Genomic DNA, 16,242 nt, shown 5'->3' on the forward strand with positions numbered 1-16,242 from the left:
TATGCTAAATTTCAGTTTCTAAAATTGCACGTTATACAGTGGACTAGTCCCCAATTTCTAGTAAAAGGACAAGCCAATTATATTCTCTTTGTCCTTTTCATTTATCTGTCTCTCTCGCTTGCATAGAATTAAGGAGTGAAATCAGATCAATGCTAAAAGAGAGGAAAACTACAAAATATTTTCGATGATATGGAAAGCAATTACTTCATGTATATTTCTGATCGCAACGGGTGTTAAATAATAAACGGATACCAAAATTATTAGGACTCCCCGGCGGGAATTGAACCCCGGTCTCCCCGCGTGACAGGCGGGGATACTTGCCACTATACTACCGAGGAGGTATGAATGGATGCAGTAAGCTTGTCCTTTAGTTTGTAAATTCATCGTTACCTCATGCTGATCAAGATGTGTGTCATGGCTTAGTAAACTTTTCTTGAAAAGTCATAGAAATACCAAGTGCCTTCTTATCTTGAAAATGATCGACAAAATAAATAAGTGATTAATGAATTCATTGATGACGATGATGTAATGATTTCAAATACAAATCAACTATCACATGAAATAGATCAGTCTTAATGTAATTTCCATTCATCGGTCACTATTGGTTAAAACTGTAAAGAATCACTTTTAAATACTTGAAATTCTTCTGTACCTGATAAAGACCAAATGTTTGCTGGTATAATAACGTTTGCTGAAATACATGCAGCTGTAAATGGGATGTCTCAAACTAAATGTCTTCTCTTTGCATGGATTGGTAGTAGAGTAATATTATATTTTGTTACTGTAAATGACTATTCAATAAATGTTACGTGAATGAAACCCATAGGACAAAGCAGAAAAGACAGAAGGAATACGAAAATTGTATAATAGCAGGAAGACGATCACGATCACCCGGGGAAGCAGTTGTAATTTTTGTTATCTACCACCCTTGCTGATCAAAATGTGTACCAATCAACTGATTTCCAGTTAAACTGAGAGTATTTTCGATGTTAGAGTGTGCATAAATTTGTACGAATGAGTGTGCGACGATACCTGGTTATGTGCATGGTCTTCTATTGTTATTTTGTGTATTATTTTTTCGTTCTTATTTTGTTTTAAATATTTATGTACTTTAAATATTTTTTTATCTTTTTTTTATTTTTTTATTTTTATCATAGCCGATTACAAAATCTGAGGAGAACATGGCCGATGGGTCAGCCATGATCAGATGTGTTATCCTCCTTTAAGATAGTTTATTATTAGTTGATTTTTATTATTATTATTATTATTATTATTATACCTAAGACACAAATCCCAAACGATTAGCGCGATGTATTAATGCCAGTGCAGTAGTGCACGCACAGACACACACATATTGGGCGGCAGCTACCCATAAATCTTTAAGTCTATTCTTTCACTAGGTGTTTTTAATCTATTTAATCCAGATGGTGTATGAAGCCAAATCTGTTTGAATGTATGTATTTATATTTTAAGTTTATCTCAGATGATCATGTGTCCCTTCTCTCTCTCTCTCTCTCTCTCTCTCTCGGTTATAAGCTGAAAGGGAAACCAGAAACTGAGAGAGAGAGAGAGAGAGAGAGAGAGAGAGAGAGAGAGAGAGAGAGAAAGAGAGAATCAGGACATCTTCGCTGGCCGAAATTCCCATATGTCAACCCCATATATCCTTTACGGACGGAGCTGATATTTTTCCGCATTTTCCTAGCGACATCTATTGCATTTCACGTCTTGAATCCCTTAGTATGTAATGCCAACTCACCCATAGCGTCTAACAGTGGTGTATTATACATCGGCCGAAAATGGTGGAGGCAATTGACTTCAGAAAGGTTACTTTGTAAGTTTGACGTGGAAAGTATGACTACGTGCCAGATAGAAAACTTCAGTAAAGGTATTTCTGCAAAACACGTACTGGCAGTGAAAAATTGCTTATTTTTGAGTCCGTTCATGTTGTATTCTCCCCTTGTTTCGATCATGTAGGAAGAGTGTTGAAATTTGATCAATTTAATTTTGATTGGATGTGGTGGCTTGTCGCTGTATCTGATGAAATTCACAGAGCTGAAGCTCAGAAATATCGGCTCGATCCGCCAAGGTATCCGCCAAGGTGTAGTAGACGTTATCATATCGTATGATGGCTTGCGAAGATGAATTCGGGAATGATAAAGTTGGTTATGGTCAGTATGAATGGTAACTCATACATGACAATGCCTTCCATGGGTAAGCGTAAAACTTCTTATTTTAAGTCTAAAGCTTTCTTAGTCTTTTAGATGGAAAATTTGAATTTCAGCAGTTTTAAATAGTTGCAAAAAGTTTAATATTGAACTTTTAGACTTCAAAGGTTTTGCTAAAAGTCTAAATTCACCAAGTTTAGGTTTAACATAGCTGACCACTTTTCTCACCATCCAAAAAGTTGCAGTTATTTGAAAGTTTGAGTGTTCTAACTTTCACTTTTTAGATTTTGGATAAACAAATAATAATAAAAATGCTAAAAGGCCTCAAGTTTTCGATATCATTTGGTTTTAAACGGAGCGCATGAATTCGATATTCCTCTCCTCAATTTAATATTCCCCTGTTCCTTTTATAAAACATTTTTCAAATGCTGTATATTGACCCTGGTTCAGAGTATAGTCAATGAAAGGGAAGAATAAATATGGTAAATAAATAGGTAGAAATAAATAGAAAGTTTACAATAATCCGTCTAGAGAGAGTTTTATGATTTGTATGCTTATATTCAGTTTATGACATTGTACGTTATATGATGGAGTAGGTCGCATTTTTCACTGAAAGAGCAAACCTACAAGGTCATCCTTTCCATTTTCTATTTCTCCCGATTGCTACGAAGTATGGAGTGAATTGACGTTAATACTAATAGGAAGGGGCAAAAAAGGAGTTTTAGATGACAAGGGAAGCAAGTGATTCGTGCATATTCCTGATCACCAACGGTGCTATATAGCAAATAGGTACCAAAAATATTAGGTCTCCCCGGCGGGGAATTGAACCCCGGTCTCCCGCGTGACAGGCGGGGATACTTGCCACTATACTACCGAGGAGTTGCGAATGATATACAAGATTGTCCTATGTAAATGTTCTCTATAACTCCTATTGTACCTCGTAGGTATACGCGCTAAATATTTCATTGATACGCTGGATGGAAAGACCACATGCAAAGACTTAGTCTAAAATGGCCGATGTTTTGTTTCTTTCTGAATTTAAGGTAAACATGAATTTTGTGCAATTTATGTGATGTTTTATACTATTCTGCATAGTGGGCTGAGTTGGGTATATCTTTCGACTATCTGAAAATCATAATTAAAACGGCCGATTTAGTGTTGTATTCCTCTTCACATGGCCAGAGACAAGTAGAACATTAAGGACTTAGCCTGGTGGGATTTTCTATTATCAAGTAGGATACACAAGGAAAGGAGAAGGAAAGTATAACATGCTTCTAATTTAAAATGCAAAAGAAACACAAATTATGTCCACGTCAAAAAATTTCATAATGGCTGCGTTATCTATTACTCTGACCATATTCATTAATAGTATGCCTTTAAAAATTGTCAGTTTTGTAATTATTTAAAGAAAAAAAAATCAGGTGAAGTTTTTCCTAAAGGCATATGAGAGATGATATTTGGAATGGTACCATTTTGTATCGTAATGCCTCCTATAGGGAAGCTAGTGTTGCTCTTGAAGTGCGCAGATACAGCTGAAAAATCACGTGAAACGGGACTTTGCCGAAAAAGGTGCTACGAAACATCGTAAAGTAGAAACTTACATTATAAAGATCCATTTGAAAAATATTTTTGCGCCATTTATATTATATGAAAAGTCCTTGTTTCTTCCTAAGATGAATTACATGCTTAATCAATAATACGAGTGATAGTGCTATCTTGGCAGGTTATTTCAATACAACAGTGAGCGGAATTGATTGACATAAAAAGACATCCCTACCGAGAATGTTGTTGTCCAAGAGCTGCATAATGTTATGGATGATTGGAATATTGTTCATCTTTGAAGATCACGAAATTCTGGTAGTTTGTCAGGTTCAAGGTGAAGTGGGACAGAGCAGGGTGTATTATTTTTTATTTCCTCCAAGTTGCATCCTTGTGTTTAAAATATTTATTTCATAGATGCACCATTTAGAGACCATTCCTTCCTATATCTTATATCAAATACATGGAAAGTACAAACAGGGCATGGGTTATGAATATAAAATAATAATATCCGTTGTGAGAATGAATACGTACGATGGTAAAATATATTGTCACTGATGGAAAAGTGAAGAAAATGAATTTTAGTGAACCAGCTATTTGGTGGGATAATCTGAAGTATAAATAACTACCTTAACGCAGCTATATATTGCAAAGAGAAATACTGAAAGGTTTCGTGAATTGTATAGATTTCAAAACAAATTGAAATTTTTTCTTCTGAAAAACTGTGCTAGCTATCACTATAATCTACCACACGGCAGACATCGTACCGATATGACTAAAATTGTTAAAGATATGTTAACTACACACATATTGACAGAGAGACTCACAGCGTCTTGAAAAGGAGAGCTATACAAATGTGATGCTAAATTTCAGTTTCTAAAATTGCACGTTATACAGTGGACTAGTCCCCAATTTCTAGTAAAAGGACAAGCCAATTATATTCTCTTTGTCCTTTTCATTTATCTGTCTCTCTCGCTTGCATAGAATTAAGGAGTGAAATCAGATCAATGCTAAAAGAGAGGAAAACTACAAAATATTTTCGATGATATGGAAAGCAATTACTTCATGTATATTTCTGATCGCAACGGGTGTTAAATAATAAACGGATACCAAAATTATTAGGACTCCCCGGCGGGGAATTGAACCCCGGTCTCCCGCGTGACAGGCGGGGATACTTGCCACTATACTACCGAGGAGGTATGAATGGATGCAGTAAGCTTGTCCTTTAGTTTGTAAATTCATCGTTACCTCATGCTGATCAAGATGTGTGTCATGGCTTAGTAAACTTTTCTTGAAAAGTCATAGAAATACCAAGTGCCTTCTTATCTTGAAAATGATCGACAAAATAAATAAGTGATTAATGAATTCATTGATGACGATGATGTAATGATTTCAAATACAAATCAACTATCACATGAAATAGATCAGTCTTAATGTAATTTCCATTCATCGGTCACTATTGGTTAAAACTGTAAAGAATCACTTTTAAATACTTGAAATTCTTCTGTACCTGATAAAGACCAAATGTGTGCTGGTATAATAACGTTTGCTGAAATACATGCAGCTGTAAATGGGATGTCTCAAACTAAATGTCTTCTCTTTGCATGGATTGGTAGTAGAGTAATATTATATTTTGTTACTGTAAATGACTATTCAATAAATGTTACGTGAATGAAACCCATAGGACAAAGCAGAAAAGACAGAAGGAATACGAAAATTGTATAATAGCAGGAAGACGATCACGATCACCCGGGGAAGCAGTTGTAATTTTTGTTATCTACCACCCTTGCTGATCAAAATGTGTGCCAATCAACTGATTTCCAGTTAAACTGAGAGTATTTTCGATGTTAGAGTGTGCATAAATTTGTACGAATGAGTGTGCGACGATACCTGGTTATGTGCATGGTCTTCTATTGTTATTTTGTGTATTATTTTTTTCGTTCTTATTTTGTTTTAAATATTTATGTACTTTAAATATTTTTTTTATCTTTTTTTTATTTTTTTATTTTTATCATAGCCGATTACAAAATCTGAGGAGAACATGGCCGATGGGTCAGCCATGATCAGATGTGTTATCCTCCTTTAAGATAGTTTATTATTAGTTGATTTTTATTATTATTATTATTATTATTATACCTAAGACACAAATCCCAAACGATTAGCGCGATGTATTAATGCCAGTGCAGTAGTGCACGCACAGACACACACATATTGGGCGGCAGCTACCCATAAATCTTTAAGTCTATTCTTTCACTAGGTGTTTTTAATCTATTTAATCCAGATGGTGTATGAATCCAAATCTGTTTGAATGTATGTATTTATATTTTAAGTTTATCTCAGATGATCATGTGTCCCTTCTCTCTCTCTCTCTCTCTCTCTCTCTCTCTCTCTCTCTCTCTCTCTCTCTCTCTCTCTCTCTCTCGGTTATAAGCTGAAAGGGAAACCAGAAACTGAGAGAGAGAGAGAGAGAGAGAGACAGAATCAGGACATCTTCGCTGGCCGAAATTCCGATATGTCAACCCCATATATCCTTTACGGACGGAGCTGATATTTTTCCGCATTTTCCTAGCGACATCTATTGCATTTCACGTCTTGAATCCCTTAGTATGTAATGCCAACTCACCTATAGCGTCTAACAGTGGTGTATTATACATCGGCCGAAAATGGTGGAGGCAATTGACTTCAGAAAGGTTACTTTGTAAGTTTGACGTGGAAAGTATGACTACGTGCCAGATAGAAACTTCAGTAAAGGTATTTCTGCAAACACGTACTGGCAGTGAAAAATTGCTTATTTTTGAGTCCGTTCATGTTGTATTCTCCCCTTGTTTCGATCATGTAGGAAGAGTGTTGAAATTTGATCAATTTAATTTTGATTGGATGTGGTGGCTTGTCGCTGTATCTGATGAAATTCACAGAGCTGAAGCTCAGAAATATCGGCTCGATCCGCCAAGGTATCCGCCAAGGTGTAGTAGACGTTATCATATCGTATGATGGCTTGCGAAGATGAATTCGGGAATGATAAAGTTGGTTATGGTCAGTATGAATGGTAACTCATACATGACAATGCCTTCCATGGGTAAGCGTAAAACTTCTTATTTTAAGTCTAAAGCTTTCTTAGTCTTTTAGATGGAAAATTTGAATTTCAGCAGTTTTAAATAGTTGCAAAAAGTTTAATATTGAACTTTTAGACTTCAAAGGTTTTGCTAAAAGTCTAAATTCACCAAGTTTAGGTTTAACATAGCTGACCACTTTTCTCACCATCCAAAAAGTTGCAGTTATTTGAAAGTTTGAGTGTTCTAACTTTCACTTTTTAGATTTTGGATAAACAAATAATAATAAAAATGCTAAAAGGCCTCAAGTTTTCGATATCATTTGGTTTGAAACGGAGCGCATGAATTCGATATTCCTCTCCTCAATTTAATATTCCCCTGTTCCTTTTATAAAACATTTTTCAAATGCTGTATATTGACCCTGGTTCAGAGTATAGTCAATGAAAGGGAAGAATAAATATGGTAAATAAATAGGTAGAAATAAATAGAAAGTTTACAATAATCCGTCTAGAGAGAGTTTTATGATTTGTATGCTTATATTCAGTTTATGACATTGTACGTTATATGATGGAGTAGGTCGCATTTTTCACTGAAAGAGCAAACCTACAAGGTCATCCTTTCCATTTTCTATTTCTCCCGATTGCTACGAAGTATGGAGTGAATTGACGTTAATACTAATAGGAAGGGGCAAAAAAGGAGTTTTAGATGACAAGGGAAGCAAGTGATTCGTGCATATTCCTGATCACCAACGGTGCTATATAGCAAATAGGTACCAAAAATATTAGGTCTCCCCGGCGGGGAATTGAACCCCGGTCTCCCGCGTGACAGGCGGGGATACTTGCCACTATACTACCGAGGAGTTGCGAATGATATACAAGATTGTCCTATGTAAATGTTCTCTATAACTCCTATTGTACCTCGTAGGTATACGCGCTAAATATTTCATTGATACGCTGGATGGAAAGACCACATGCAAAGACTTAGTCTAAAATGGCCGATGTTTTGTTTCTTTCTGAATTTAAGGTAAACATGAATTTTGTGCAATTTATGTGATGTTTTATACTATTCTGCATAGTGGGCTGAGTTGGGTATATCTTTCGACTATCTGAAAATCATAATTAAAACGGCCGATTTAGTGTTGTATTCCTCTTCACATGGCCAGAGACAAGTAGAACATTAAGGACTTAGCCTGGTGGGATTTTCTATTATCAAGTAGGATACACAAGGAAAGGAGAAGGAAAGTATAACATGCTTCTAATTTAAAATGCAAAAGAAACACAAATTATGTCCACGTCAAAAAATTTCATAATGGCTGCGTTATCTATTACTCTGACCATATTCATTAATAGTATGCCTTTAAAAATTGTCAGTTTTGTAATTATTTAAAGAAAAAAAAATCAGGTGAAGTTTTTCCTAAAGGCATATGAGAGATGATATTTGGAATGGTACCATTTTGTATCGTAATGCCTCCTATAGGGAAGCTAGTGTTGCTCTTGAAGTGCGCAGATACAGCTGAAAAATCACGTGAAACGGGACTTTGCCGAAAAAGGTGCTACGAAACATCGTAAAGTAGAAACTTACATTATAAAGATCCATTTGAAAAATATTTTTGCGCCAATTATATTATATGAAAAGTCCTTGTTTCTTCCTAAGATGAATTACATGCTTAATCAATAATACGAGTGATAGTGCTATCTTGGCAGGTTATTTCAATACAACAGTGAGCGGAATTGATTGACATAAAAAGACATCCCTACCGAGAATGTTGTTGTCCAAGAGCTGCATAATGTTATGGATGATTGGAATATTGTTCATCTTTGAAGATCACGAAATTCTGGTAGTTTGTCAGGTTCAAGGTGAAGTGGGACAGAGCAGGGTGTATTATTTTTTATTTCCTCCAAGTTGCATCCTTGTGTTTAAAATATTTATTTCATAGATGCACCATTTAGAGACCATTCCTTCCTATATCTTATATCAAATACATGGAAAGTACAAACAGGGCATGGGTTATGAATATAAAATAATAATATCCGTTGTGAGAATGAATACGTACGATGGTAAAATATATTGTCACTGATGGAAAAGTGAAGAAAATGAATTTTAGTGAACCAGCTATTTGGTGGGATAATCTGAAGTATAAATAACTACCTTAACGCAGCTATATATTGCAAAGAGAAATACTGAAAGGTTTCGTGAATTGTATAGATTTCAAAACAAATTGAAATTTTTTCTTCTGAAAAACTGTGCTAGCTATCACTATAATCTACCACACGGCAGACATCGTACCGATATGACTAAAATTGTTAAAGATATGTTAACTACACACATATTGACAGAGAGACTCACAGCGTCTTGAAAAGGAGAGCTATACAAATGTGATGCTAAATTTCAGTTTCTAAAATTGCACGTTATACAGTGGACTAGTCCCCAATTTCTAGTAAAAGGACAAGCCAATTATATTCTCTTTGTCCTTTTCATTTATCTGTCTCTCTCGCTTGCATAGAATTAAGGAGTGAAATCAGATCAATGCTAAAAGAGAGGAAAACTACAAAATATTTTCGATGATATGGAAAGCAATTACTTCATGTATATTTCTGATCGCAACGGGTGTTAAATAATAAACGGATACCAAAATTATTAGGACTCCCCGGCGGGGAATTGAACCCCGGTCTCCCGCGTGACAGGCGGGGATACTTGCCACTATACTACCGAGGAGTTGCGAATGATATACAAGATTGTCCTATGTAAATGTTCTCTATAACTCCTATTGTACCTCGTAGGTATACGCGCTAAATATTTCATTGATACGCTGGATGGAAAGACCACATGCAAAGACTTAGTCTAAAATGGCCGATGTTTTGTTTCTTTCTGAATTTAAGGTAAACATGAATTTTGTGCAATTTATGTGATGTTTTATACTATTCTGCATAGTGGGCTGAGTTGGGTATATCTTTCGACTATCTGAAAATCATAATTAAAACGGCCGATTTAGTGTTGTATTCCTCTTCACATGGCCAGAGACAAGTAGAACATTAAGGACTTAGCCTGGTGGGATTTTCTATTATCAAGTAGGATACACAAGGAAAGGAGAAGGAAAGTATAACATGCTTCTAATTTAAAATGCAAAAGAAACACAAATTATGTCCACGTCAAAAAATTTCATAATGGCTGCGTTATCTATTACTCTGACCATATTCATTAATAGTATGCCTTTAAAAATTGTCAGTTTTGTAATTATTTAAAGAAAAAAAAATCAGGTGAAGTTTTTCCTAAAGGCATATGAGAGATGATATTTGGAATGGTACCATTTTGTATCGTAATGCCTCCTATAGGGAAGCTAGTGTTGCTCTTGAAGTGCGCAGATACAGCTGAAAAATCACGTGAAACGGGACTTTGCCGAAAAAGGTGCTACGAAACATCGTAAAGTAGAAACTTACATTATAAAGATCCATTTGAAAAATATTTTTGCGCCAATTATATTATATGAAAAGTCCTTGTTTCTTCCTAAGATGAATTACATGCTTAATCAATAATACGAGTGATAGTGCTATCTTGGCAGGTTATTTCAATACAACAGTGAGCGGAATTGATTGACATAAAAAGACATCCCTACCGAGAATGTTGTTGTCCAAGAGCTGCATAATGTTATGGATGATTGGAATATTGTTCATCTTTGAAGATCACGAAATTCTGGTAGTTTGTCAGGTTCAAGGTGAAGTGGGACAGAGCAGGGTGTATTATTTTTTATTTCCTCCAAGTTGCATCCTTGTGTTTAAAATATTTATTTCATAGATGCACCATTTAGAGACCATTCCTTCCTATATCTTATATCAAATACATGGAAAGTACAAACAGGGCATGGGTTATGAATATAAAATAATAATATCCGTTGTGAGAATGAATACGTACGATGGTAAAATATATTGTCACTGATGGAAAAGTGAAGAAAATGAATTTTAGTGAACCAGCTATTTGGTGGGATAATCTGAAGTATAAATAACTACCTTAACGCAGCTATATATTGCAAAGAGAAATACTGAAAGGTTTCGTGAATTGTATAGATTTCAAAACAAATTGAAATTTTTTCTTCTGAAAAACTGTGCTAGCTATCACTATAATCTACCACACGGCAGACATCGTACCGATATGACTAAAATTGTTAAAGATATGTTAACTACACACATATTGACAGAGAGACTCACAGCGTCTTGAAAAGGAGAGCTATACAAATGTGATGCTAAATTTCAGTTTCTAAAATTGCACGTTATACAGTGGACTAGTCCCCAATTTCTAGTAAAAGGACAAGCCAATTATATTCTCTTTGTCCTTTTCATTTATCTGTCTCTCTCGCTTGCATAGAATTAAGGAGTGAAATCAGATCAATGCTAAAAGAGAGGAAAACTACAAAATATTTTCGATGATATGGAAAGCAATTACTTCATGTATATTTCTGATCGCAACGGGTGTTAAATAATAAACGGATACCAAAATTATTAGGACTCCCCGGCGGGGAATTGAACCCCGGTCTCCCGCGTGACAGGCGGGGATACTTTTTTTTTTTCTTTCTTTATTTAAAAAACGCTTTGTACAGTATATAAGTTAAAAATATACAGTCAGTATGTACATAGTAGTTTGTAATGCTATATTACAAAATAATGGTTCTACAATAGTATTTTGTAATGCTATATTACAAAACAATGATTCTACAACAGTATTTTGTTAAGCTATATTACAGAACAATGATTCTAAAATTTTATTTTGTAATCCTATAGTACAAAACAATGATTCTACAATGTAATAAACACTTTATCCTCTTCTATTCTCATTTCAGGCGGGGATACTTGCCACTATACTACCGAGGAGGTATGAATGGATGCAGTAAGCTTGTCCTTTAGTTTGTAAATTCATCGTTACCTCATGCTGATCAAGATGTGTGTCATGGCTTAGTAAACTTTTCTTGAAAAGTCATAGAAATACCAAGTGCCTTCTTATCTTGAAAATGATCGACAAAATAAATAAGTGATTAATGAATTCATTGATGACGATGATGTAATGATTTCAAATACAAATCAACTATCACATGAAATAGATCAGTCTTAATGTAATTTCCATTCATCGGTCACTATTGGTTAAAACTGTAAAGAATCACTTTTAAATACTTGAAATTCTTCTGTACCTGATAAAGACCAAATGTGTGCTGGTATAATAACGTTTGCTGAAATACATGCAGCTGTAAATGGGATGTCTCAAACTAAATGTCTTCTCTTTGCATGGATTGGTAGTAGAGTAATATTATATTTTGTTACTGTAAATGACTATTCAATAAATGTTACGTGAATGAAACCCATAGGACAAAGCAGAAAAGACAGAAGGAATACGAAAATTGTATAATAGCAGGAAGACGATCACGATCACCCGGGGAAGCAGTTGTAATTTTTGTTATCTACCACCCTTGCTGATCAAAATGTGTGCCAATCAACTGATTTCCAGTTAAACTGAGAGTATTTTCGATGTTAGAGTGTGCATAAATTTGTACGAATGAGTGTGCGACGATACCTGGTTATGTGCATGGTCTTCTATTGTTATTTTGTGTATTATTTTTTTCGTTCTTATTTTGTTTTAAATATTTATGTACTTTAAATATTTTTTTTATCTTTTTTTTATTTTTTTATTTTTATCATAGCCGATTACAAAATCTGAGGAGAACATGGCCGATGGGTCAGCCATGATCAGATGTGTTATCCTCCTTTAAGATAGTTTATTATTAGTTGATTTTTATTATTATTATTATTATTATTATACCTAAGACACAAATCCCAAACGATTAGCGCGATGTATTAATGCCAGTGCAGTAGTGCACGCACAGACACACACATATTGGGCGGCAGCTACCCATAAATCTTTAAGTCTATTCTTTCACTAGGTGTTTTTAATCTATTTAATCCAGATGGTGTATGAATCCAAATCTGTTTGAATGTATGTATTTATATTTTAAGTTTATCTCAGATGATCATGTGTCCCTTCTCTCTCTCTCTCTCTCTCTCTCTCTCTCTCTCTCTCTCTCTCTCTCTCGGTTATAAGCTGAAAGGGAAACCAGAAACTGAGAGAGAGAGAGAGAGAGAGAGAGAGAGAGAGAGAGAGAGAGAGAGAGAGAATCAGGACATCTTCGCTGGCCGAAATTCCGATATGTCAACCCCATATATCCTTTACGGACGGAGCTGATATTTTTCCGCATTTTCCTAGCGACATCTATTGCATTTCACGTCTTGAATCCCTTAGTATGTAATGCCAACTCACCTATAGCGTCTAACAGTGGTGTATTATACATCGGCCGAAAATGGTGGAGGCAATTGACTTCAGAAAGGTTACTTTGTAAGTTTGACGTGGAAAGTATGACTACGTGCCAGATAGAAACTTCAGTAAAGGTATTTCTGCAAACACGTACTGGCAGTGAAAAATTGCTTATTTTTGAGTCCGTTCATGTTGTATTCTCCCCTTGTTTCGATCATGTAGGAAGAGTGTTGAAATTTGATCAATTTAATTTTGATTGGATGTGGTGGCTTGTCGCTGTATCTGATGAAATTCACAGAGCTGAAGCTCAGAAATATCTGCTCGATCCGCCAAGGTATCCGCCAAGGTGTAGTAGACGTTATCATATCGTATGATGGCTTGCGAAGATGAATTCGGGAATGATAAAGTTGGTTATGGTCAGTATGAATGGTAACTCATACATGACAATGCCTTCCATGGGTAAGCGTAAAACTTCTTATTTTAAGTCTAAAGCTTTCTTAGTCTTTTAGATGGAAAATTTGAATTTCAGCAGTTTTAAATAGTTGCAAAAAGTTTAATATTGAACTTTTAGACTTCAAAGGTTTTGCTAAAAGTCTAAATTCACCAAGTTTAGGTTTAACATAGCTGACCACTTTTCTCACCATCCAAAAAGTTGCAGTTATTTGAAAGTTTGAGTGTTCTAACTTTCACTTTTTAGATTTTGGATAAACAAATAATAATAAAAATGCTAAAAGGCCTCAAGTTTTCGATATCATTTGGTTTGAAACGGAGCGCATGAATTCGATATTCCTCTCCTCAATTTAATATTCCCCTGTTCCTTTTATAAAACATTTTCAAATGCTGTATATTGACCCTGGTTCAGAGTATAGTCAATGAAAGGGAAGAATAAATATGGTAAATAAATAGGTAGAAATAAATAGAAAGTTTACAATAATCCGTCTAGAGAGAGTTTTATGATTTGTATGCTTATATTCAGTTTATGACATTGTACGTTATATGATGGAGTAGGTCGCATTTTTCACTGAAAGAGCAAACCTACAAGGTCATCCTTTCCATTTTCTATTTCTCCCGATTGCTACGAAGTATGGAGTGAATTGACGTTAATACTAATAGGAAGGGGCAAAAAAGGAGTTTTAGATGACAAGGGAAGCAAGTGATTCGTGCATATTCCTGATCACCAACGGTGCTATATAGCAAATAGGTACCAAAAATATTAGGTCTCCCCGGCGGGGAATTGAACCCCGGTCTCCCGCGTGACAGGCGGGGATACTTGCCACTATACTACCGAGGAGTTGCGAATGATATACAAGATTGTCCTATGTAAATGTTCTCTATAACTCCTATTGTACCTCGTAGGTATACGCGCTAAATATTTCATTGATACGCTGGATGGAAAGACCACATGCAAAGACTTAGTCTAAAATGGCCGATGTTTTGTTTCTTTCTGAATTTAAGGTAAACATGAATTTTGTGCAATTTATGTGATGTTTTATACTATTCTGCATAGTGGGCTGAGTTGGGTATATCTTTCGACTATCTGAAAATCATAATTAAAACGGCCGATTTAGTGTTGTATTCCTCTTCACATGGCCAGAGACAAGTAGAACATTAAGGACTTAGCCTGGTGGGATTTTCTATTATCAAGTAGGATACACAAGGAAAGGAGAAGGAAAGTATAACATGCTTCTAATTTAAAATGCAAAAGAAACACAAATTATGTCCACGTCAAAAAATTTCATAATGGCTGCGTTATCTATTACTCTGACCATATTCGTTAATAGTATGCCTTTAAAAATTGTCAGTTTTGTAATTATTTAAAGAAAAAAAAATCAGGTGAAGTTTTTCCTAAAGGCATATGAGAGATGATATTTGGAATGGTACCATTTTGTATCGTAATGCCTCCTATAGGGAAGCTAGTGTTGCTCTTGAAGTGCGCAGATACAGCTGAAAAATCACGTGAAACGGGACTTTGCCGAAAAAGGTGCTACGAAACATCGTAAAGTAGAAACTTACATTATAAAGATCCATTTGAAAAATATTTTTGCGCCAATTATATTATATGAAAAGTCCTTGTTTCTTCCTAAGATGAATTACATGCTTAATCAATAATACGAGTGATAGTGCTATCTTGGCAGGTTATTTCAATACAACAGTGAGCGGAATTGATTGACATAAAAAGACATCCCTACCGAGAATGTTGTTGTCCAAGAGCTGCATAATGTTATGGATGATTGGAATATTGTTCATCTTTGAAGATCACGAAATTCTGGTAGTTTGTCAGGTTCAAGGTGAAGTGGGACAGAGCAGGGTGTATTATTTTTTATTTCCTCCAAGTTGCATCCTTGTGTTTAAAATATTTATTTCATAGATGCACCATTTAGAGACCATTCCTTCCTATATCTTATATCAAATACATGGAAAGTACAAACAGGGCATGGGTTATGAATATAAAATAATAATATCCGTTGTGAGAATGAATACGTACGATGGTAAAATATATTGTCACTGATGGAAAAGTGAAGAAAATAACTACCTTAACGCAGCTATATATTGCAAAGAGAAATACTGAAAGGTTTCGTGAATTGTATAGATTTCAAAACAAATTGAAATTTTTTCTTCTGAAAAACTGTGCTAGCTATCACTATAATCTACCACACTGCAGACATCGTACCGATATGACTAAAATTGTTAAAGATATGTTAACTACACACATATTGACAGAGAGACTCACAGCGTCTTGAAAAGGAGAGCTATACAAATGTGATGCTAAATTTCAGTTTCTAAAATTGCACGTTATACAGTGGACTAGTCCCCAATTTCTAGTAAAAGGACAAGCCAATTATATTCTCTTTGTCCTTTTCATTTATCTGTCTCTCTCGCTTGCATAGAATTAAGGAGTGAAATCAGATCAATGCTAAAAGAGAGGAAAACTACAAAATATTTTCGATGATATGGAAAGCAATTACTTCATGTATATTTCTGATCGCAACGGGTGTTAAATAATAAACGGATACCAAAATTATTAGGACTCCCCGGCGGGGAATTGAACCCCGGTCTCCCGCGTGACAGGCGGGGATACTTGCCACTATACTACCGAGGAGGTATGAATGGATGCAGTAAGCTTGTCCTTTAGTTTGTAAATTCATCGTTACCTCATGCTGATCAAGATGTGTGTCATGGCTTAGTAAACTTTTCTT

At 35.2% G+C, this 16,242-nt stretch overlaps 6 non-coding genes across 6 annotated transcripts; all 6 read right to left on the reverse strand.

Annotated features, from left to right (window-relative positions):
- Positions 1-2,972: 2,972 nt before the first annotated feature.
- Positions 2,973-3,044, reverse strand: Trnad-guc (transfer RNA aspartic acid (anticodon GUC)). The gene has a single exon. It is a non-coding gene; the product is annotated as a tRNA-Asp (tRNA).
- Positions 3,045-4,828: 1,784 nt separating this feature from the next.
- Trnad-guc (transfer RNA aspartic acid (anticodon GUC)) lies at positions 4,829-4,900 on the reverse strand. The gene has a single exon. It is a non-coding gene; the product is annotated as a tRNA-Asp (tRNA).
- Positions 4,901-7,541: 2,641 nt separating this feature from the next.
- Positions 7,542-7,613, reverse strand: Trnad-guc (transfer RNA aspartic acid (anticodon GUC)). Its single transcript has one exon. It is a non-coding gene; the product is annotated as a tRNA-Asp (tRNA).
- A 1,784-nt stretch (positions 7,614-9,397) lies between these two features.
- Trnad-guc (transfer RNA aspartic acid (anticodon GUC)) lies at positions 9,398-9,469 on the reverse strand. Its single transcript has one exon. It is a non-coding gene; the product is annotated as a tRNA-Asp (tRNA).
- A 4,795-nt stretch (positions 9,470-14,264) lies between these two features.
- On the reverse strand, positions 14,265-14,336 carry Trnad-guc (transfer RNA aspartic acid (anticodon GUC)). Its single transcript has one exon. It is a non-coding gene; the product is annotated as a tRNA-Asp (tRNA).
- A 1,737-nt stretch (positions 14,337-16,073) lies between these two features.
- On the reverse strand, positions 16,074-16,145 carry Trnad-guc (transfer RNA aspartic acid (anticodon GUC)). Its single transcript has one exon. It is a non-coding gene; the product is annotated as a tRNA-Asp (tRNA).
- Between the last annotated feature and the right edge of the window lie 97 nt (positions 16,146-16,242).

This window comes from Sinohyriopsis cumingii, chromosome 5 (assembly GCF_028554795.1).
Source record: "Sinohyriopsis cumingii isolate HCF-2022 chromosome 5, ASM2855479v2, whole genome shotgun sequence".
Taxonomy (NCBI): Eukaryota; Metazoa; Mollusca; class Bivalvia; order Unionida; family Unionidae; genus Sinohyriopsis; species Sinohyriopsis cumingii.